At 42.3% G+C, this 22,906-nt stretch overlaps 1 protein-coding gene and 2 long non-coding RNA genes across 3 annotated transcripts in view; 1 reads left to right on the top strand and 2 right to left on the bottom strand.

Moving 5' to 3' along the window:
- Window positions 1-22,906, top strand: part of TRABD2B (TraB domain containing 2B) — a 271,338-nt gene that overhangs the window by 69,143 nt on the left and 179,289 nt on the right. The gene's annotated exons all lie outside the window — the stretch shown is intronic.
- LOC110402497 lies at window positions 12,072-15,104 on the bottom strand. The gene is made up of 2 exons (XR_002441128.1): window positions 14,803-15,104; window positions 12,072-12,391 (listed from the first exon to the last, which is right to left on the bottom strand). It is a non-coding gene; the product is annotated as an uncharacterized LOC110402497 (long non-coding RNA).
- On the bottom strand, window positions 19,161-22,758 carry LOC110402494. The gene is made up of 3 exons (XR_002441125.1): window positions 22,510-22,758; window positions 22,274-22,416; window positions 19,161-22,198 (listed from the first exon to the last, which is right to left on the bottom strand). It is a non-coding gene; the product is annotated as an uncharacterized LOC110402494 (long non-coding RNA).

Raw genomic sequence — 22,906 nt, 5'->3', positions numbered from 1 at the left:
CCCTTTAGCTTTCCAGAATACTCAGCTTGGGTGAAAAATTAAATTCATTGTATTATTATTTCTCCTTTATGTGAGGAGAAATATCTGTTGCTGTTCATGTCAAACAAATCTGTTCAGGGTGCGAAGCATAGTAACCTTGATGTAAAGTGTTGGGAAAGCATGAGATGGATGGATGCAAGCTTTTGCGTATTTTAATGGTGTCTCTGGAGCCACATGTGGCAGCCCAGAGCAATACAGACCTACAGATCCACTGGAGATGACTGCACTTCAGTGACACATTTTTCAAGTTGCAACATTCAGCTATTGGCTGAAAGTTCAGGGTCTGCTATTTTGATTTCTGCTATTTCAAGTGGGGTTCATCTCCGTTCGGGGTGGGAGGGTTGGAAAGAACAAATCTTGTGCATCTGCCTCAGATAACAAATGTTCGTATGCAGAGTGGGCTAAAGCAGAGAAATCAGGGCCAGATTTACAGCACTGCTGTCATCAGAAAGCTGAGCACCGTCTTTCTTGTTCTTACTCACCGCAGAAGATCGGACTTAATTGGATCCAGACTGGATCTGTACATGGATTTGGAAATCCCAAAAGTCTGGAAGTTTGCATCTCGGGTTCTTGCCATAGGTTTAAAGGCAGGAAGAATTGGAGAGAAGGGGCTCTTCAGCAAGGAGGGGATGACAAGATCAAGGAAAATAGGACTTGCAAAAGGAATGACAAGTAGAAGCATTTATCCCTTCTCGGCCAAATGTTGATTCTGTTGTGTATGTGCAGAACACAGTGGTACAACTTCTCCTGTGCTGCTGTTCCCCTGGCAGTCCTGCTCATGGCAGAGCCCAGTGCAGCCCACGGTGTTCCCAGAGCCCGTTCCTCAGGAGGTGGAGATCCTCTGGCGTGTGGTTGCTGATGGCACTGACACTGTGGTGGTTGTAGCTGTGCCTAAACAGAAGTTGTTTAGGGCACAACAAGTGTTTCATGTGGCCACATCCAACATTTATCCAGCGTGGGAGATCACACACACACAAGTTTAGCGCAGGAGTGCAGAAACACAGACTCGCACAACCCTCAGGCCTTTTCTGTTAACAATCAGACCCATAAAGCGCATTAAAATAAACTGATTTTTACAGCTCTGCACTGCTGTTCAACCGAGCATTTCAAGAAGCAAACAAAAGCACCCACTCCTCTGGAAATATGAGACTTCATTCCTATCCAGGAGCACAAATTGTACTCAGGAGGGAGTTATGAAACCCTGCTTAAGTGCAGATTTGTATTCATTTTTACATACCTTTGCTTCACCCTTCTGTAGGAGGTGTTTTTGCCTTTGATAGCTCTATACTTTTGTTGACAAACCATTTCCAAACAGTTTTTCCTCAGGCTTATGAGAACATGTGGCAGAAACAAGTGAGGATTTTTTTCCCATTTTCAAACGTAAATAGATACAAGAGGACGGGACGTTCAAGTGCAGAGGCCCTTGTTGCCAGCAGTTTTGTGGCTGCCTACAGGCTGAATTAAATGCAGGCTTTGGCATTCAGAGCATGTATAGATGTGACTCTGGGATGGAGCAGATATAGTCAGAGAGACATCCACTGAGCTTCAGAACAAAAATAGTAATACCTTTTGTCGTCAAAACTGGGTCTTAAGGCATTGGAGAACAAAAGGGTCTTGATTTTATTCAGAGATCCAAACACAGAACAAATGAGCATTTCTAATTGATTGTAGATGTAGAATTGTTTGTTCTTCTACTTTGATTTCTCTGTAGTCCTTTCAAATAACATCCCGAATCCTTTTGCGTCTGTTGAGATCAGCGAGCCACTTATTTTTCCCAAACTTTGCTTGGCTGTAGGGACTTTAAATATTGCAACACTTGACATAAAACAAAGATTTTCCTGATAAGTGTGTGTAATGGTTCAAAACTGTTCCAACGAGCAAATCTGGTTTCTCAAAGGTAAATGATACAAAAAGCTGGCCTTTGATTAAATATTCCAATCATTGCGTGCTAATGGTGCATGAAGCTGTGATTTATCAGCCAAGACAATGTGCTGGAAAATGAACATAATTCATTAAGCTTGAACCAAACTCCACTTGAGCTTTCCACTCACAGTAATTCTTAGCAGAGAGGGATTGGTGTCATGAAGCAGAGACCTGTTTGTGGGAGATGTTCTCATTTTTCATTCCGCACTGCTGTTGAGATGAGAGCTTTGTCACCCGAGCTGTGCTCAGCTGAAAGAAAATGCCTGAGCATCTCTTGGTAGCTCTGGCCCGGAGTACTTGTAAGAGAACAAGGGGCAAAGGAAGTTATTTTACTTGCATACCTAATGTTTTGGGCACTGTTGGCTGCCCTCCAGGTGCACTGTAGCTCAGGATGAGAGGGACAGAGCCTCACCAGAATGCAGTTTAGGGGCTGGGCTGGCCTCAGCACAATGCTGCACTTCCAGCACTGAATGAAGATGACAGCGAGTTGTTTTAACTCATGCTGTATGCAAGCAGAGAGCTAAGAATTACTGCACAGCTTGGCATAGCTCTCCTGGGACTGCTGCCTTCCCTCTGCCCAGAGCCTGCAGGAGGATGCTCTGAAGCAGATCCCTTGCCTTGGCCTCCTGCCTCTGCCTTGTGAGAGCCTTGCTGTGCGCAATGAGATAATGACTAGTCAGGCCACAACTTGTTCATTTTTAGGCATGCCGATGTGAGCTGGGGATATGGGTTGATCAGAAGCGGTCTCATGCTCTTTGCTACCTCCAGAGAGGGGTTTGATGGGGCTTGAAAGCAGAGCTGGTGTGCCTGCTGCTAACAGCACGTACTGTTCTGTTTGGGTAACATCCTGGGGCTGGTTATCATCTAATAACAAGGGGTTAGGCCTGTTTATTAAAAAAAAGTCTGTTTTCTTATTGTGCCTTTACTATAAAAGCAGTTGGTGGAAGGAGAGGAGTTGATGCGGAACTGATTGTTGGTGTAGCTACAGAGGAAGTTTGTGATACCACTGGGGTATTTGTACTATTAGATTCAACTCTTAATATAAATCAGGGTCAGGAAGCCGTGTAGTCTTTTCCCCATAGTCTCAAAACCTCAAAACCAGCATGATTAAGTTCCTTCTCACCCACTTTGCACATCCAACCAAACACCAAGGACATAAACCAGAAGAATTTCCTGCCCTTCACATCACTTTATTTCTGCGTTCACGCATGCAAAAGAGAAAATAACAAAATGATTTATAAAGTTTAACCAAAACCAACTCGTCAAGCTCGTGAAGCTTTCAAAGGAGACAAGGGGAGAAGGAGGAAGATATTTTTGGCACGAGAGGTGTTTACAGGTGTGCAGAATTTGCGCCTCAGCTGATGCTTGGTCATGGGGCTGGGGAGCGGTGGCCATGTTGAGGCTGCAGCCTGCACAGCCCTGGAGGGCAGCCAGGCTGTTGTCTCCCCTAATAATACTAGAAGCCCAGATATGGTGGGGGGGAAGGAGGGCAGGAATGCCCACTAGGAACCCATCTCTGCACCCATTAGAGACTGTTGTGGCTCCAGCCTTTTCTCTGCGGCCTACTGGGGGCTGAGGAAACAAATGTGGGGTTAGGACAACACATCTGCTGTGGCTTTTCTGCCTCAGGGACTCTGAGCTGGCACGGAGGGCCCTCTTTGTCTGTGCTTGTTAGTTTGCATCAGGTGTGATGGATAGCTCTGCTTGTAGAAGTAGGTTGCACCTGTGGTTAGCTGGCAGTATGCACGTAGCTGTTCTGGGAAGCTGGTGTGCCACCGCTGCATCAGCGCAATCAGACAGAGGTGTAACTGGCTAATTTTCTTCTGCTTTGATCTAGCAGAAAGCACTTGATATCTTTGGAAGAGGGAAGCAGGGAAAATCCCTCTCACATCTGCTGTGTTGTGTAAGCAGAGTGCTGTGGGCTGTGCTGGTGGTGTGCTTCGGGGTGGGGACAAGGAGCTGAGGACATGGCCGAGTCCTGCCTCAGGAATGGCCCAAAACCTGGCCTCTGTGGCCAGGAAACAAAGCACAGTGGTAATCAGAGAGTGGGATGGACGAGCTCTTTGTTGCTGCTTGGTTCTGGGAAGTTGAAGGATGTGGATATACTGGAGGCATGTTGACAAATTGTGGGGCTGTTCAGGTGCTTGTGGCTCTGTGGACTCGGGAAGCATAGGAGTTGGGGTGTGTTGTGCTCACAGGCAGCTGATGGTGTGCTGGATAGCCTGCTAACGCTGTGTTGCTCCTCCTACTGTGTTCCCTTTACTGCTAGCCCTCACTGAGAATCAAAGTAGATGCCAGGGTAAGAGCTATGATATTAAGATAACCCTGCTGGTTTTAGGGACAAAGCCTTTATAAGTGGACAAAGTGCTCAAGTGAGAAGAATTGAGTGTAGGGAAAATAACGATTGAGCACCCAGGAGACCTAGGAGTTTTTCCAAGTGCTGGAGAAGCTCCCAGTCTCCATAGAACCTTTGGAAATTCCTGCATCATCTTGGCCCGCCTTGAGCCACCTCAGTGCAGCCTCAAAGAAGTGCAAACGCTTCTTGTCATCCACTCTTTATTTAAATAATCAGATTTGAACAGATTTCGTTTACTCTCTGGGCTTCTATGGTACCTGCCAGTAGGTATAGTGCCATAGTGAATTGCGAACAGAGGCCCAGTCTTCCAGTATACTTAGATGCCTCACTCCTTTTCAGTTAGATCAGATCCTGTTCACTTTTGAGATCTGGGCTTAAAGCACTGTGAACCACCAATAATCCTCCTGGCACACTTGAGACTTTTGGAAGAGAATAAAATAATTTTTACTTTTAAAATCTGCATGCCTGTATTGCTAATCTCTCAGACGCATTTTGATTTATTGGAGGATACAAATTTTAACCTTCAGCTTCCTTCTCAATATTCATTCATTACTTTTTCCATTGTAGTTTACATTCCCTGTTGCTAAAACTAACAAAATGTTCACGCTAACAGAATGCCATCTCCCTGCTGGGCCCCAAATTAAACATTCCTGGAAAGGCAGGAGGCAGTTGCTTTATTCTGTGTTGTGAATTAACATGTTTGCATAACTTACTGGTCAGTGCTTCAGACAGGAATTCCAGAACAGATCAATCTTTAGCGCTGCACTTGACTTCATGGGCCAAGCATCCTCCTCACTGTGTGGCAACGCCGCAAGGGCTGCTGATATGGCCTTGTGGTATGGGGCTATCTATCACTGGCTTTGTGTCTGGTTTCTGTGAGGACACCACAGAGAATGAAAATAAGTCAAGAAGCCTACTGAAAAGCAGACTTAACAGATCTAAAAGCAGTTGTGAGCAGTAGCACTTACCATTGAGAAAAACAGCTCCAACTTAAGAAGAAGAGCAGTGAATTCTTCTACCTTCAGTGGACAGACCTTGAAAAGCTATCTTTACTTTCAGTTGCAGCTCTTCGTGCTGTGAAACCCCACTCCAATGTTGCTGTCTCAGCTGCAACGTATGAGCTGCTTTGGAGGAGGAAACCGCCCGTGAGCACATTATTTCCTGTCCTGTGCTCTGAAGTGTTTTTTTCTTTAACAAAACATGGCAAGATTCTTCCTAAATGTATATATATATATATATTTTTTTTCCCTGCTCTATTTCTGTTGCCAAATTGAGGCTTGATCCACGTTCAGTCAGATAGATGGAAAATACTCCCTTGGACTTCCAAAAGGGCAAAGGTCTAAAGGATGGTTTGTATTTGAAAGAAGAGGAGGACAGATTACAGTGCTTACCCTTTGACTGATACAGAAATTACACTGAGTGGCAAGTAGCCTCACCAGTATTTCTAAAATCTTGGGTGAAGCTACCAAGCTCGTAAGATGCTTATTGAAATCATTACTATATACTACTAGTGCATATTGCTATTTATTTGTGTTAACAAATTGCTGAGGCAATCATGGGCTGAAATGCAAATATCCTAGCTGCTAGCAAAAACCTGAAAAATAAACCCTGCATAAGTAATGCATGGTCTTCAAATTAGGTTTGCCCACATTTGTTACCCGTAAGAACCGTTTTATCCTATCCTGTGTTGCTCTAAAGCCTCCATGAGAGTAGAACAACCCAATGGATAATATGCAGGGAAAATCTGAGTACTCATAACTAAGATGTGAATACTTTCAGGATTGTTACCATGTATTCCAGTTGATGGAGCCCACCTTACACATTACTGCTTAGATCCACCCAAAAATTTATGACACAGTTTCTGAAACATGTTGTGGCAATCTGGGAATAGAGAGGGATGACTCTCTAAACAATAGACAGGACAAAGTTATTAAATGGCCTCTTTCCTCCCTTGCAAGCAGAGTTTCTGCAAAAACTTAGGATTTAAAAAATCCTAGAATTCATTAAACACACATTTTTGTCCGAGAAATATTTACTCTACTTTCTTAGAATGGATAATACCTGCTCTTAAAAAACAAAACAACATGCAGGATGTTAAGATTTGAAACATTTTTACTAGTTCTGCTTCTTAAAAAAGGTGCAGATTTTTTGCATATTTATCTTATACATCCTGCTTTATTTCTCAGGTCATGCTATTCTATCTATGCCATTCAATTTCATTTTACTGTCATTTCAGTTTTTATTTCCAGCTGGACCTGTCTCACTTTTATCTCTGTGTTCAGTCACCCCTCACAGCCAATCAAATTAAAATACCAGAGGTTTATCACTCTCTGGTAGTATTTTCTTACTGCTTTTTGCTCAACATCTTGTGTTTATCCTGTTCTAGGAACAATGGTAGGCTTTCCAAACATTCTTCTTTTATTGTTCAAATCCATTCACAATCATTGCAATGTGCTTAAAGATTTTTTTATGTACACCAAAAAAGAATTAAAGAATATATTGAAATTTACAGGTAGGCAGTGATCCTTTAAAACTTGGCCATAATCAAACATTGGGGTTGACAGTCTAAGTTAACAAAATCCTCAAATATCCAGGATGTGTCTTTGAAAACCAGATACCTCATTTTCTGAACTGTACTGCTCAGGACGGAATTTTTTTTAGTATATGATCATATATTTTCACTTTGTGTATTTGGAAAATACAAAACTAACACATGTTATCAATGCATAAGAGTTCTCCAAGTTTTCCTTTTCAATAAACTCCCTCTTTTGCAACAAGAAATCATTTTGTTTGAATTGATGACCACTAATTCCTCTCTGCTATATTGCAAATTATGTGTGGCTTTGGATGTCTGCTTTCTAAATGAGTGTATTTGGTATAATAAATGCCCAGACATAACTGTTGTCTTAAGCTGGTCAGATTAGTTATTGCAAAAAATATTGTTTTGTAACAGCAGTAATTCTCCTCACAACTGTTCAATGGACAATTTATGGGAATGCAGACCATGCCATAGGTTAATTAATAAACTGCTAGTACACACTTTTCATTATTTATTAATTCATGATTAATTGCTTACATCAAGTGATGTAAACTCTCCTTTTTGATTAGACGACAGAAATGTGATGAATAGGAAAAGAATGAATTCTAAATCCAGATTTGTAATGCAGTAGCATCATTCACAGATGCATACAAAAGGCAGAGTTTGCCCCAAATGTCTTACATCTGGCAAGAAAAAGGGTGCATGAAGAAAAAGAACAGGAAAATTGACTTTGTCACTGCAGTGCTTTTGGTGTCCTGGCAGCTAAGCCTCTCACTGGTTTTATTTTAAGTAAAGTTTTAAGACAGGATCAGAGAAGACAGTGATGTGTAGAAGGGGCAAGAGAGACATATGAGTTACTTTATTTGAATGTGTAGCCAGTGGTTATCATGGGACAACTGGAAATGTAAACCAATCATTTGATACCGAATGAGAGATCATCAGTAGAAAGAGGATGCACTGGAGGAGTTGTGGAGATGAAGACAATTGGTAGCCAAAGAGAAAAAGAGAACAAAACAGAGGCGTTGGCAAGCCTATCAAAATGATGGGATTTGTAGCATTTGTCAGGAGGGGTCTGCATCCAGAATTGTTGTGCTACTCAAGCTCAGAAAAAAAAGGAAAAATTTGGAAGACTTAAACTGAGCATAAAGAGTTACGGAGTGGTCCACTAGGTGAGGACAGCCACCCATGTGGTGGGCCTGAGGGATAGGCAGCAGGGTATTGCTTACAGGGATAAGAGGAGAATGGAGAGAGCCTGGGAGAAAAAGACAGCAAGCCTTGTTTAATTATAGTGGGTCTGAAGCTGATGGTTGAACGTCCCTAAGAAAATAAAGGAGAACTGGGGAGAACTAGTAGTGCAGGAAGGATTTTGTTGTTACCTAGAGGACCCATGCTTTGCCCCGTAGGGTAGTGGTGGTGGAACTGGTGGCTGCAGTCCTACTGACTGAGAGAGTGGAAGCTGTTGTTCAGGAATTTGGTGAGACTGGTGGTATAAGGTCAATTTTGTCCTAAAGGACAGAAAAGTAAAGCTAGTTGTGTCCTCAGCAGCAGTCTGTTTGGAGCTGATTTGTGGTGCGTGCATAATGCACAGGTGTATGAAGTTAAATGGGAGACCTTCAGTCTCCTAACTTTCATCTTTATATATAATAGAGGATGAAATACACTTGTATGTAAGAGTGAACAATAATTTAGATTTTAGATGCACACCTTGCAGTGCATGCAATGAAAATACAGACTTTTGTCCTAGGAAACTGCGCTTTATTTGGTAGCGGCAGTTGGGTTATTCAGCTGGGGGATGCACATCCAAAGCAGCGCAGACAGCAAAATATTCATAGTATCTGGTGGTTGGCCAGCAATGCAGGGGAAGGTTCAAGTCATTCAACAGTATCTGTCATGAAGCTGCTATTTATTCAACTTTATTATTCTAAAGTTCCATGTGTTTTTGCTATTCTGTGAATATGCTGGTCTGGCAAAGTTCTTACAGATCCCTAAAAAGGTGACTGTTCTTAGAATTATGTGTTGTTTCTGGTTTCTTTTTTTAATTTTATTTTATTTTTCAATGGCTAGAAATCAATTGATCTTTTTGTAACTGGCAAGCAGGGATAAAGCATACTTAGAAAAAGCTATATCCCGTGGAATTCTTGGCTTGCTTTCTTAAACTGTGGCAGGACATCCTGATGCTATGAAATTACATGGAAAAAAAGTCTTGGAAGAAAAGGTTGGGATTAGTAGCTTTGTTACTGAATGGATTTGATGAGTTCTTGCTTTGATAGGAACATTATGATGTTGAAAAGTAACAAAATCTTTGAAGAGCTCTGGCAGATTCTGAAATGAAAGTTGAATGCAAAACTCTGGAACATTTTAAAGAATAGGCACTTCACGTTTATTGAGCCCCCTCCTCGACTTACAGGTACTGAGCTTGTCTCTACAACAGAAACATCTGGCTTCTTTGCTGTCTTTATTAAATTATCCCAGTGATTTGAGAGGAAAAATAGCACTGAGAGAAAGGGGAAGCAAAGCAGAGAAGGACAGTGAATAATGCAACCATTTCCCTCCAGTTGCACCCCAAAGGCTGTGTAGAGTGAGCCTGACCAAGAGGCAGGGAGAGAGGAGGAGGGAGGGAGCGGACATCTGGACCGGCAGTTTTTCAGATTACCAGAAATTTGTGACATGTTACTTGGAAAAGATGTAATTAAGATTTATTTATTTTTTTGAATGCTCTGCTCTTTTGTATTGTTTTAGTACACATGGCATTCATATAAATCAATTACAATAATAATAGCGTATGAATACAGTGTCTCATCCACAGCCCACTGCAGTCTATGTGAGGCTTTCCATTGACTTCACTCGGCACTGAGTCAGGCCCAGAGCCTTTGATCAACCAGCAAGAGCCTTTAAATCCCCCTCATCCCTCTGTGTGGGAGAGGTGGCAGTCTGCTTTGCATGTCTTGCTGCTGGATGTGGCTTTTTGGTCGCTTTGCCTTCCCCACCGACCTCGCTTGTTTCCTGTGCCCAGGGGGTTGTGGCAGGTTAATGAGGCTGGGATTTGTGGGTTGGTTTGGCTGCTGGAAAGCTGGAAGAGGTCTGTTGAGAAAGTTGCGATAGATGACACAACATGACACAAAGGTAGATACTCAGATATTTAATGAATCTTCCCTGAGGAAAACACTGTGTCCTTAACCATAAATCCAGTCCCAACTCCCAGTTTAGGCATGGCCTAAGGCCTACACCAGTCCTGCTGCCTCCACCTTTGCAGGACCCCAGCAACGCGTATATGCAGTTAAAAACAATGCAGTAAGCTGAGCTAAAGTATCCACGTTGCCACCAGGAAGATTTGGCCACCATAAGCAGTTCTGAACCAACATGCCCAGCTTCCCAGTTGTGCTGAGAGCATGCATGCAGCCTGCTATGGCAGCTCAGCTGACAGCTCATAATTACTTCAGTTATGAAAGCACATTTGTTTCTGAATGTGGGGCCATGTGTAAGATAAACATGGGGACTGGGAAAGCACTGCAACAAAAGTGACATTATATACTTGGTTCTAGCCAATTGGAAAAGCAATCAACTCATCTTCAGCTCTGCTATGACTTCTATAACTCATTTAGCTACTGTCATTTCCTCAATAAATATTTTCTGAATGTAGAATTGGGGAAAAAAAATCTATTGTTTAAAACAGTTCCACACCACATTAAACACAATGGTTCTCTCTTTGTTATCTGTTGATGAAAAGAAAAAGATGTCTCCATAAGAAAAATACTATTACATTAAAATAAGAAATGATGGGAAAGGAGTAAATCACATTTCCTATGTAACAATATAGCAGAAAACAGTCCCCATTTCTCAGTGTCTTTCCATCATTAGTGAAACCCAAACTACTTGGAATTACTTCTAAGTGTATGCATTCATAAGAAAAGAGAGCAGGAATAGTTCATGTAGTTTTGAGGACTTGTTTTCCAAATAAATTCCGTTCCACAGAGCTAGTAGTGGCTATTCGGTAAAAGAGAAAAGACTAAAACGAGAAAGGCCTTGGTCAGGATATGGGACTTTGGATTCATTTTATAAAGGGTAAAGTTATTTTGTGTTTCTGTATCTTGAGCTTGGAACAAACCCAGGCATATTTAACGGAAAAGATATTACACTAGTGATTTTTACACTATTGATATGCCAGCAAAGCCGTAATCCAATGTCTGTTAACGATGGTTCCTGAGATTCAGTCGACTCCAGTGGTCTTTGGAGTAGGTCCAAAGACAGTTTTGTGCACTCAGTAATAATCCTACTGCAGGATAGTATGCGATTCCCAGAATCCAAAAGGAATTTCCTTATTTATTTCCTTAATCTTTGAATCAGACCGATGTGGTGATATTCACCTCATCTCATGTTGATGGTCTCAGGGTTTGGTATCTCGTCATTGAGGCTTGCTTTATTACCAAAGGACAGCGTAGCCATATTCAGAGAGCATCCCCCTAGACTGCCAGCTCTGGCTGGCTCTGGCTGAGTGCTCCTATCCTGACTCACTGAGATGGAAAGAGCCTGACAGGTGGGAGGGGCAGCTAGCTACCGGGTAATTGAAACCAGATAACATCAGTCCCACCTCTGCTGGTCATTGTGCAACTAACTTAGGGTGTTCTTAGTGCCTGTGACTCAGCTGAATTACTTGGCGCTTGAAGGTCATTGGGAATATCACAGAGAATCAGAACTAGTGCTTTAATTTGAATAATCACAAGTATAATAGAAAAAAAGTAATGAATGCATTACTTTCTGTTTTCATCGAAAAAAACAATTAGTCCCGAACATGTAAGGAGGAGGACAGGACATGGACAGATCTTCAACTTTTACAAACAGTGTAAAAATAGTGCCATCCTGAGGATTACTTTGATTAGTAGCAGCATGAGTTTCTGAAATGAGTTCAGGAATCACTGTGTTCGTTACCATGTAAGTACATGGTAAGGGATGTCCTCCGAAGAGTACAGAGACTACTAAATGGACAGCTGGTATCAGGAGAAGGCAAGATTAAGTGACTTGCAAAAGCTTGCTGTGCTATTTAGTGAGAGTCTGGGCCAGGATGCGGCACTACTTTCTCCTTTTTTTAATTCTCCATTCTCCCTTTTTTGGACAAAGTTAAGGAATAGGTATTTCAGTCCTAAATGGCATTATTACCTGAAACTGTTAAGCAGCTTTAAAGAGTAACATTGAGTCATGTTTGCGTAAACACTTGAGTTATTCTTTAGGATTAATTTATTTTGCTACTCTTTCCCTTGAAATCATTTGTGTTGGTTTTGCAAACATGTAACTTCTCACTGGCCTGGAGCCATTGCCGCTTCGGCTGTGTGCTCGCCTTATCTCGCCAGCTAATCAAGTTCAGGCATGCTCAGTCTTTGTGTGGGGGTTTGCCAAGGAGAATCCAGGGTGCCAGAGGAGCTGCTGGTGAGCTTTGTGAGGTGGGTTTTCTTCCTCTGAGTCAGTGCTGAAGCAGTGAGTCAGCCCAGTCTTGGGGGTGGCACATTCCATTTGTGACTGTGAATGATCCACTGGCTCTGCTTAATATTAAAAGGATGCAGTGAATTAAAACCAAAACCAAACAAAAATAAACGAAAGTGTTTTAGGCTTTGCCTTAAATAAATACTTATTTTACTGATACTTATCTTAGAAGGGAAGCCATGATGAAACACAGTGAAATATAGAATCACAGAATCATGGGATAGTTTGGGTTGGGCGGAACTGTAAAGATATCCATTTCCAACCCCTTACTATGGGCAAAGGCACCAGATCCGCCTGCTCAGGGCCCCATCTGACCTGGCCTTGAACATCTCCAGATATGTGGCTTTGCAGCTTCTCTGGGCAGCCTGTGCCAGTGCTTCACCATGCTCATAGTGAAGAATTTCTTCCTTATATCTAATCTAATTCTACCTTCCTTTAGCTTAAAGCCAAGAGAAACCCTTGTCCTACATGTACTGTAAAAGTCCCTCTCCAGCTTTCCCGTAGGCTCCTTTTAGGTACTGGAAGGCTGTAATGAGGTCTCCCCAGAGCCTTCTCTTCTCAAAGCTGAACAACCCCAATTTCTCAGCCCCTCTTCATAGTAAAGGTGCTCCAGCCCTCTGATCATCCTCCTAGTCCTCCTCTGGGCCCACTCCAGTAGATCCACATCATTCTTACGCTGGGTCCCCAGATCTGACTGCAGCACTGCAGGAGGAGCCTCACAAGGGCAGATTAGAGGGGAAAAATCACCCTCTCATTGCTGTAGGAGCCCATTGCTATAGGAAGGTACCTGTGACATGACATTTAAAGGAGAAAAAGAGGAATCAGTGTGGATGTAGCAAGCTCCACAAAAGGACTGAAATACTGTGGTGCTGCTCAGAGCCTCTGCATTAGCGGCCAAGATATTCAAGAGGCTTGAGTATATGCCTTCGGTGAGAGGTGGGAGATGTGGGCTATTTTAGACTGTGAAGAGGAGTGCAGGGGTGATCGAATAGCCTCCTACAACTATTTGAAGGACATTTACAAAGATGTGAATGACAAACTCTAAGGAATGCCAGATGATAATGCAGTGAGCAATAGCAAATTACAGCTTGGGAGGTTGAAGTTACACATAAGGAAAAATTTTTCATTAGGAGGGTGGAGTAGCACTGGAAGCATTCCTGGTTACCCAAGCCGTCATGGTATCTCTCTCCTTGGAGGCTTTCAAGGCTTGGCTAGACAACGCTTTGGCTGACCTGACCTACTGTCAGCATTCGTCTTGCTAGGAGTGGGAGGTTGGACTGAAGAGTTGTAGAGATTGCTTCCAACCAGCATTTCTCTGATCTTATGATATCCAGTGTGGAATTTCCTTTAAATTATGTCGTTAAAGGTCGACTCTGTGGGACTTGCCAGTCTCCATTACAAATCCGTTGTCCTGATTTCCCTTCTGCTCGTGTCTTTGTTCATCTGCACTGTCAAATTCCATCGTACCACCTTGCAGCATATGTCAGGCAGTGCGGTTATGCAGAGAGTATTCTGTGGGCTCACTGAAAAAATATTTGCAAATCAGAAAGCATGGTTGTGCTTTCTGTGGTGTATGCGCTACCTTCTGCAAGTCAGTTTGTCAGTCCAGTAGCCTGAAAAGGCTTTGTTACCCCAGCTTGCATTGCTTATGCTAGCTTTATTTCTAGAGGAGTTGTGAAGTTCTTCCTGGATATTTGTTTGAATCCCTGGTTACCAGCTTCATCCAAAGAAAAGACAACTGAAGCTTTAGCCAGCTCTTGACAACATTGTGGATCGCTTAATACCACTCTGTTATCAAGAAAAACCCGCACCTATTCAGTGAAATTATGAGACGAGTAGGAATATTGGAAGCTGTACAGCTCTGCATGCCGTCTCTCATTGCTATTGCTATAGAGACACATCCATACCAGGCCCCCATCTGAAGCCTAGCCAGACATATTTTATGTAATAAGAAGGTATTTTGAAGTGTTCAGGCCCATAAGTGAAAAGCAAGTGGCAATCTACCCCTTTTATTTTTTGTCAGTGGCTATTTGCTTTCTGGGCTGAAATAATTTACTGTTCACTTTCTGTCCAATATGAAAGATAAATGAGGGTGAATTCTTCAATGAGCAAAACATACATTTGGAAACATCATTTTAGTATCAAAATGAGATTTCCATAAGACCTTGCTGAATGAAGCTGTAGCATTATGTCTTGATCCCTCACTAGGAAAGGAAAAGCGGCCAGAAATTTCAGGACTAAATCATCTTGTAGTTCATCTTCCTCTTTCTTTGTTATTTTTTTGTTTATAGAAAGGGAATTTATTGACCATGGAAAAATACCAGATTGACAGCTTTGGAAAATAAAAGCCTGTCTTAATCCAGAGTGCAGATGTGGCACTGTCAGGATTAATGCAGAATACCTCCCTGAGATCCAAAAAAGTCACTGCAAGTTGTTTGGCAGAGGATGGATGCTCTGTCCCAGTACTTACCCAAGCACATTTTGGATGGCACAAGTGGCAGGCAGTGCTGAAGAGCTCACCAGGCAGTCGTGCTTTGAGTTTCTCTGTGCCACTCTCATTCCCAAGCTGCTCTGCCAAGAGTAGTGTGGAGTAAAGCAGATCAAGTAGGGGAGGTTTATGCTTGCTAAGAAGTCACTTAAAAAGCCAGTGAGGCTGTCAACAATGCACTGTGACAGAAGTAGTGGGAATCCAGAGTGAAACTGTCTTAAGAACACTGGCATCATTCATGGTTTCTGTAGAGACAACCCTACCCTGAACAGGAAAATGCTGACTTCTGTCCCAGGTGACTGGCAGGGACATGGTGCCAGGCTCCTCTTATTCACTTCATTGCCTCCTGTCTGCCCATGGAAAGTGTTTTCACTTGTGCCTCAGTGTATTATCTGTAAATAAGGGTATTGCTATCCCAGCCTAGAGGGAAAGTGAAATTGCCCTAATCCCAGAAACATACATTTCTCATAATGCAAACTTGAAAGTGTACTGGCTGATGTCTGCTGCCACAATACCACAGTCTGTCAGAAAGGATGACAGATTATTCCACCACTAGTTTTCATCTTATAGCATGAGTATATGAGACTTGGCATGCACCTACAAAGCTCCTAAGTCTGAGCTGACTCAAAGAGTAGGAATGAATGCATTCTGCAAATGTCACTTGCCCTTGGTGTTACCTGTATGCTGGAATGTGCTGTGGATTTGGGTCCAGCATGAACCAGGGGAAGTCTTTGCACCCGACTGGGCATGGATGTGGTGGATGGACAGCACAACTGGTCCACTACTGATCCCCAAACCTCCACTAGTCAGGGCATTAATGCTTTTAAGAAAGAATCCAGCCCCTGCCCTGTTTTTTTCCTCTTCACCTACCAATCCTTTCCTTGGTGAAAGCTATAGGGGGGTTGTCAGTTGGGTTTTGGTGTAGTCAGTCTTTTTTTTTTTTTTTTTGCATGCTTCAGGGACACTGTTGTGTGCAGGAAAGATTGTTTTTATTTTGCATTTTTTCTCTGAAGTATATGACTTTTTCATCAGGGTGAAAAGCTGTCAAATGGCCATTTCAGACTGCCTAGAAATTATGAAGCTCTGGAATCTATTAAAACATAAATGTCAAAAGAAAATTACTGCAGTTTCTCTGGCCTTTCTTGTTTTACTCCTTGATGTTAACTTTCCTTGTTTGCTGATGTGTGCTTTCTGTGCAGCGATTAAAGAAAAAAGAACTCTTCTGAAAAAAGATGCCACCATTATTAACAATTTATGTACATGCTCTATACATCTGTATGTATGTGCAGGGATTTCCATCAAGATAAACCTGCTTAGAAAACTGCTGTGGTTAGAAAAAGAATAATAAAAAAACGGGGTAGAGAGAGACCAGATGTCAGAAAACCAGAACTAAATCTTTCTCTTTTTTTTTTTTTCCCTGTGAACATTTCTGAATTATACTGTAATGCACCATAACAACAAACAACATGTTTTCTTAAGTGTAAGTAGATTTGCTGTTGAGGAAATTTGTGCCAAAGCTATTTTTAAGCAAACAGATGTCAAGGGCCTGAACAGAACCTGAAGTATGTATAGCCATTATGAATTACACTTGCGTTCAGAGGTGCACTGGAGACAGAGAGCTTGTTAAATTTTACTAGATTGTCTGCAAAAAGATGCTATTTAGATGACTACTTGATATGAAATTGATTATGGCATATACACCAGCTCTTTTCAAAGCTCGATCTATAATCCTTGATTTTTTTTTTAAAGCACTTTGTACTTCTAGTATACCATTAAAATTCAAAGGAGGCTCAGATTCTCAGTTGGCAGAACTCTCCAGACTTATTTCTGCTCGCCCTGAGGACACTGGAGGGAGACTTGGCCCAGTGTGGGGGTGGTCAGGAGTGGTGGGATGTCCCAAGCAAAGACAAGTGGTACCAGGAGCAAGTGCAGAGGGGTAGCATGTATCCCTTCCATTGAAATGCTTCCCTGTCTATAGTAGTCATCAGGAGCTGCTGACATTCTCAATATTGGGAAAGCAATCTTATAGGCAAAATAAAAGAGATCCTAGATTTTGACTGCATTGTGAATTTTACTTCCTTCAGATTCTTTCTGAGTAGATGTGTTTAGTTTATTACATGTTTGACTATAGTACTGGGAAAAGGTGTGGGACAGTCTGGAGGTTCCAAGGATTTAAGAACTGGAAACCTACAATTAATTTTAGTTGTGGAATTACAATGGATTTAGATGTTTTAAGCAGCAAGGAATGAGCTAAGGGTCCTGTGCTGTTCTGCAGCTCTGGAGCACGTCCAGGCGTAATTTGCCGATGCGAGGAAAATTATGACTATACCATGCCTACAAGGACAGGAGGGTTTCTCAGTCAGTTCAGCAAAGCCTGATGCACTCTCACCCGAGTGCTCCTCTGCACCGCAGTGGAGGTGTTGATGATTGCAGGCTGTGAGGCTGAAAGTGAAAATCAGACGTGTTTTACAGGGAACGCTAGGAAGGTTGGCAGGAGGCTCTTTTTCCATGTTTGCAAATAACATAACGTGAAATTCAGCAGCTTTGTGGCTGTTGAACGGGGCCGCAGAGAATCTATTAGGGCACACATGTTTCCAAACTTTACCAGCACCGTAATACCTCCCAGTAGCTGTGTATCAAAGAATAAGACATTAATTTAGTTTTCTTGAGCACGTGCTCTAGCACTGAGCTGCACCAGAAGGAAAGTTTGCAGAGTTTGGCACAAGGGATCACTAAAACCCAGTAAGATAAAGTTGCAGTCCCTAGAAAATAGGCTCAGTGAAACAGCAGTGGTACCACATCGAGGTGATGCCTTCAGTTATCATCCCTGTTGGGGCATCCATCACTGCAAAATGCATCATTTTGTCTAAAACAATGTCCAGAACTTGTCACATATTCTACAAGTATTATTGCTTCATCAGTTATGTTATAGGTTAAGCTTAATAGAATACTCTGGGGAAAAGATTTAGCCATTTTAGTGTATGTGCAACGCGTTGTTGTAAGTACTATGTCTCTTGCCATTTTGTGATCCACCAGCATTTGATATGAACAGTATTAGCAGTAAAATCTTTAAGGCCATGCCTTAAATGATCCCAAAGCCTGGTTACAGATATGCACAAGAACGTAAAGTAAATTGCTTTAGCTTCATGACTGTTACTAAATGCTGAGATTCTCTGAGCCTTGCAAGCTGCATGAATTGGGGTGATGGCAGGTAGAGTACTGGATTTCGAACATTGTATTTGTCTGTTTCTGAATTTCTTTACAATATATATTACAGCATTTACAATGAGATCTTAAAAGTTTTTGGAGAAAGTTAGTGCTAGCCCTGAATTCTGAGCCAGAGTTGGATCTCATTCGTACTGCTTCTCGTGAGTTGAGTTAGCTAGAACTAAGGTAAATACCTTCTTGCTTGCTTGCTACCAGTGCTGACAATGAAATAAAACATTTGGGGGTGAACTCAAAGAGAAAAGTTTTTTTTTTTCTTATCTGAGTGAAATTAACCAATAATAGCTTTAATTCGAACACAAGATTTTCCTTGACTTCAGACAAAAACAATTGTATTTTGAAAAGTGTCAGTAAAGCATGTCAATGAGAAATCAATTTTTTTAATAACTTCTTACAGAATTCTTGTAGCAAAATGATTTAAATGATTTTCTATTTTTCTACTGAAACACTTGAGCGAATATTCTAAATTTGTATTTTTAGCGATCGTAATTTAAATAAATACAATTTAAATCGATCTTAGAAGATATGCTATGTTCACAATTCCTCCAATTTCTAGAAAGCAGACACAAAAACATGAAATTGTATTGTATCTACTAGGAACTTTGTAAAATCTTAGCTCAAAAGAACAATACTTTATGATGTATTACTTTCAATTTTTCCTCAGGATGACAAAATTCATTGAGTAGATTTGGGTAGGAGTGTTCGTCGAGTTCACTTTCGTAACATCCGTGTACCTCTGAACAGCCTGGGGACTATGAAGTGCAAGCCAGATGCATGATCTGGGGAAAATACTCTGTGTAGCCTCATTGCAGCGAAAAAGGTGCAAGCTGGTATCGATCCACAGTGCTAAGGAAAGGTCCAGATCAGCTGAAGCTGTGAGTGCCAGCCTGTACTCCTCCAGAGGAAGCTGGGCAGAAAGGAGCCTGAGTTTCTTCTCACAAGCTCCCAACAGAGTTAGAGAAAGGAGACAGCAGCACACGTGGTGAAGTGGGAAAGGATGTCTTCATCCGCTGGGAGACAAAAGGTGCGGGAGGGAGTGGGTGGGCTTGAAGGTGACAATGCACTGGAGAAGGCAGTCTGAAAGAGTGATGGTAATGGTAGTGCTAGGCCTAGGTTTGTGAGAGGAAACAAGAAGATTACCTCACAATATAAATATTACTTATGTTATTTGCTTAAAAAAGGAAAGTTAATGCTGAGGCATCATGCCCAAATGTGAGAGATTTATTCTCCTCTTAGAACTGTGCTCCTTCTGCCAGAAGTTCCGCTTTATTGCATTATGTTCTCCTGTGGGACTGCACCACCATCTGGTTCGACCTATTGTTCTAAGGACTTCTAAGACTGTGTTTAAGTATCAAACATACATTCTGTATACAGTTATGTGCACAATTATTTATACGGTTACGCGTGCACGCACTGTTTATTAAGAAGAGCTGGGGTTTATGATATGTAAGCAATGCCCTACAGGCTGTAGTAAGTGTTCACAAGACTTCCAACCCAAGGCACAATTGTTCCACTTAGAACTGAAATCCCCAGTCAATGTATGTTTTATTACACTGCTGAAGAATGCATTTTCCTCTCCAAATCTGATTTACTTTTGCTTACCTGTGTATTGAAACATCTCTTTTTTGTAATTCAGAGGGACTTGCAAGACCCTTTGCCAGCAGAAGGACTCTAATGAAAGGTGTTTTGGGTGAAGAGGGAGAGATTGCAGCAGTCTTTAAGTCAGTATACAATGGTGTGGGCAGTACTCAAAACAAGTCCCCGTGGGAGCTGTAGGCCCTTGTGTGGGTGAATGGACTTGAGAGAGTTGTGCTTCTCTGGGGCACTGAAGAATGCTAAGAGGTTCACTTGCACAGTGTTAGGAATTTCTGTGAGTCTCAAGGCGAATCTCATCACTGTGGCAGGGCCAGTGGGTTGCTGTCTTTGTACAAGGTGTTAAAGCTAAGGAAGTTTGCACTGCTGAGATCTCCACAGGAGAACTGAAGGTGCTCAGAGGTAATGGAAATGGTGCAAAAGCTCATGAAACCCAAGTGAAATGGAGGAAAGGGCAGTGCCAGGATGGTGTTGTGCAGGTTTTATGGCAGTTTATGGAGCCAGATTTTCTTCTCACCCACAAAAAATGTCTCTAAAAAAGCCTTGCTTGTCTTCCAACTGAGGCACCAAGTCATTTCCCTTTTCTGACATCTGAGTGCTTTCAGCCACCTATCATTTCACTTCAATTATTTGTAACTTAACTAAAGCTGAGGAGTTGTGACTTTGCAAGACAAGGTGTCTGTATTTTGAACCTGGTTGGGGACATCATTGCATCTTGTGGATTTCACCCTCCAGGTGATGAGTCCCTCAGAGGCCCTTTGGAGGTTTGGACAATGCATGTCCACACCCAGTGCAGCCTTCCTGCATTCAGAGACTTTCCTTTCTGCATGAAAGTGGTGATATATGGGCATCATCTAGAGGCAGGATACGTGAACATGGTCTGTAGCAGGATGGGAACGTGGTAACGGTATGGGTGTGCGTGTGTGCATGCTAGAAGAGTATTGCTCTGTTCACAGATGGCCATAAGGGAAGTAACCACAACACTGCCGAGTCTTTATACTGTGGGCTAGAGCTTCACAAGCAAAAGAAAACCCCAGTGAAAACAAACAGCTCCCAGGCTAATGTTGTGTAAATGGGAGCGTGAGACAAAGATGCTGGAGGAAGGCAGGGTGGATGTGGAGCTGTTTAGCATGCTCTGTAGCTGGGGGTCTTTTTCCTATAATGGCTCAGTCAAGCACAACGTCAGGTTTCAACAGCTGGTTAGCCACATCCATTCCAGTTTTTTTGTTAATTTTATTGTATTTTCATTGTTATTGTTATTTTTTAACCAGGAGGGTTGCAGTGGTTTTCAGCGTGCTACATCTCTGCAGAGTCTATGAGCTTCTCCTCTGTGTAATGGGAAGGAAGGAGAAAGATGTATTTGAAATGAAAACAAAATAGAAGGAAAGAAATAGAGCACTGGTATTGCTGAGGAATGCTCCCACAATGCTGAAGTTGCATAAGTGCCGTCTTTGTTTCAATCAAAAATCTGCTTTTTGGGTTGAAACAAGGCCACCACTAACAAGGCCGGGAAAGAGATTTCCTAATGGTTCGAAGTGAATTTAGGATTTTGATGGAGCATTTGATTTTGGGTATGGTTCATATAGCTGTAGAAACAGGAATACAGTCCCTCCACAACAGCCAATACACACAAAAATGTCTCAGTGCAGACACTGCCCAGGCAGCGTTGCCACATGGCTAATGGGTTTGAAGGGGAACCGTATTCCTCTGTGAGCAGGGGGAATGATAAAGTGATAGATAAGGGAACTCAAAGGGAATGACACAAAGTATTTTGCAGCTTTTGGGATAAATTTTATGGAGGGATGATTTGATTACAGGCACTGGATTTTGGCTATACTAGTCCTCAATGGCAGTGAACCAGCCCAGGCTGAATTTGGCTTAGATAGTGCATTATATAATCCTCTGAAGTTTACATGGAGTATGTTTTCCTATTTGAGGTTTTTTCCTTCATTTCCTTGGTTAGTTCCTGAAACATTCCCTCTTTCCTTTTTTAACAGTCATCACCAGTTAGGTAGAAATGGACAGTCTGTATTCAATGAATGCGACGTTTTTTCTGCTGTTGTACTGCGTGTCAGAGCACAGTTCAGTGGTTCCAGACAAATAGGTGAAGCTATTTGCCAACAAAGCACAAGTGTTATGTTGTATGCTTTCCCTATTGATGTCTTCTCTAGCTGTGCCCTCATCCCGTACCTACCCTGCAGGTAGTCCTTTACTCCCAGGAGTGAGCTGTGCTGCCTCCTAAACTAAAGCTCTTTCTCAGAAATGGTTATGTTACCCCCGTCATGTTGTTAGTCCATAAGAACAGGGTCAGATCCCACCCTTCAGCCATCAGACAGGAGCTGGTGGTAAATATTCAGCGCATAAGTACAGTGATCTTTTTCCATGCGTTTCTTGCCAGCTTGGAGCAGTCAGGCATTTTGAGAATTTCCATAGTTGGAGCTGCATACACAACAGAGTTCAGATCATTCCCAGCATTAAAAAAATAGTGCACAACTTGATCATGAAGTGTCTCTGAGATGGCAGTTGGCTTTCCCAGCAGCTGCTAGTTGTATTACACCATCTGAAAGCAGTGAAATCCAAAAGGAACAAATTGAGAGATAGAAGAAAAGTGCTATCGCTTTCATAAGCAACTCACCTTTTCTTCCTGTAGCAAGTTTTTTTTCTGTCCCAGGTAATTGGATTTGACACATTTTAGCCATGCTAACCTTCAGCTTTCAACACATCTCTCATATTGTGGTCAATTATTTTTCAGCAAGGCAAACACCATATGCAGTTACACTAGTGAAAATAAAATCACATGGGCCATCAGTTCTCATGCTTGAAGGCATAAGCTCACAACAGTTGAGGTCAGGAAGAAATCTCAGCACTCACGGCAGATTGGGGCTTCGACACCTTCTCCTATAGCATCTGGAAGTGGTGGCTGCTGGAAGCGAGGGGACAGCCTCGGCGGGCCAAATCCTGCTACGATGGAGATCAGGTCTTTATGAGGCTTTTCTGTGACAGGCTATTGTTGTACTTACCAATTTGTTTTCCTCCTGAAACCAAGCCTACGTGATTGGCATTGATTACTTTTCATTCTTGGCTGAGCGGGCAGTTGTAGCAAGAATAGGTCACACAGGAAATCTGTGGCAGAGCCAGAAGTGAAAACCCAGCTGCCTTACCCCGGTCATATGCAAAAGACCAAGACCAGTTTTCTGTCTTGCAGAAAAGCCATTTTAATGAGAGCAGCCCAGAGGGGCTTGCATGTGTTGCAGATGAGTGATTCCGT

Source organism: Numida meleagris, chromosome 7, assembly GCF_002078875.1.
Source record: "Numida meleagris isolate 19003 breed g44 Domestic line chromosome 7, NumMel1.0, whole genome shotgun sequence".
Lineage (NCBI taxonomy): Eukaryota > Metazoa > Chordata > Aves > Galliformes > Numididae > Numida > Numida meleagris.
The sequence above is the reverse complement of the archived record's forward strand: the minus strand, read 5'-3'. Positions and strand labels throughout refer to the sequence as shown.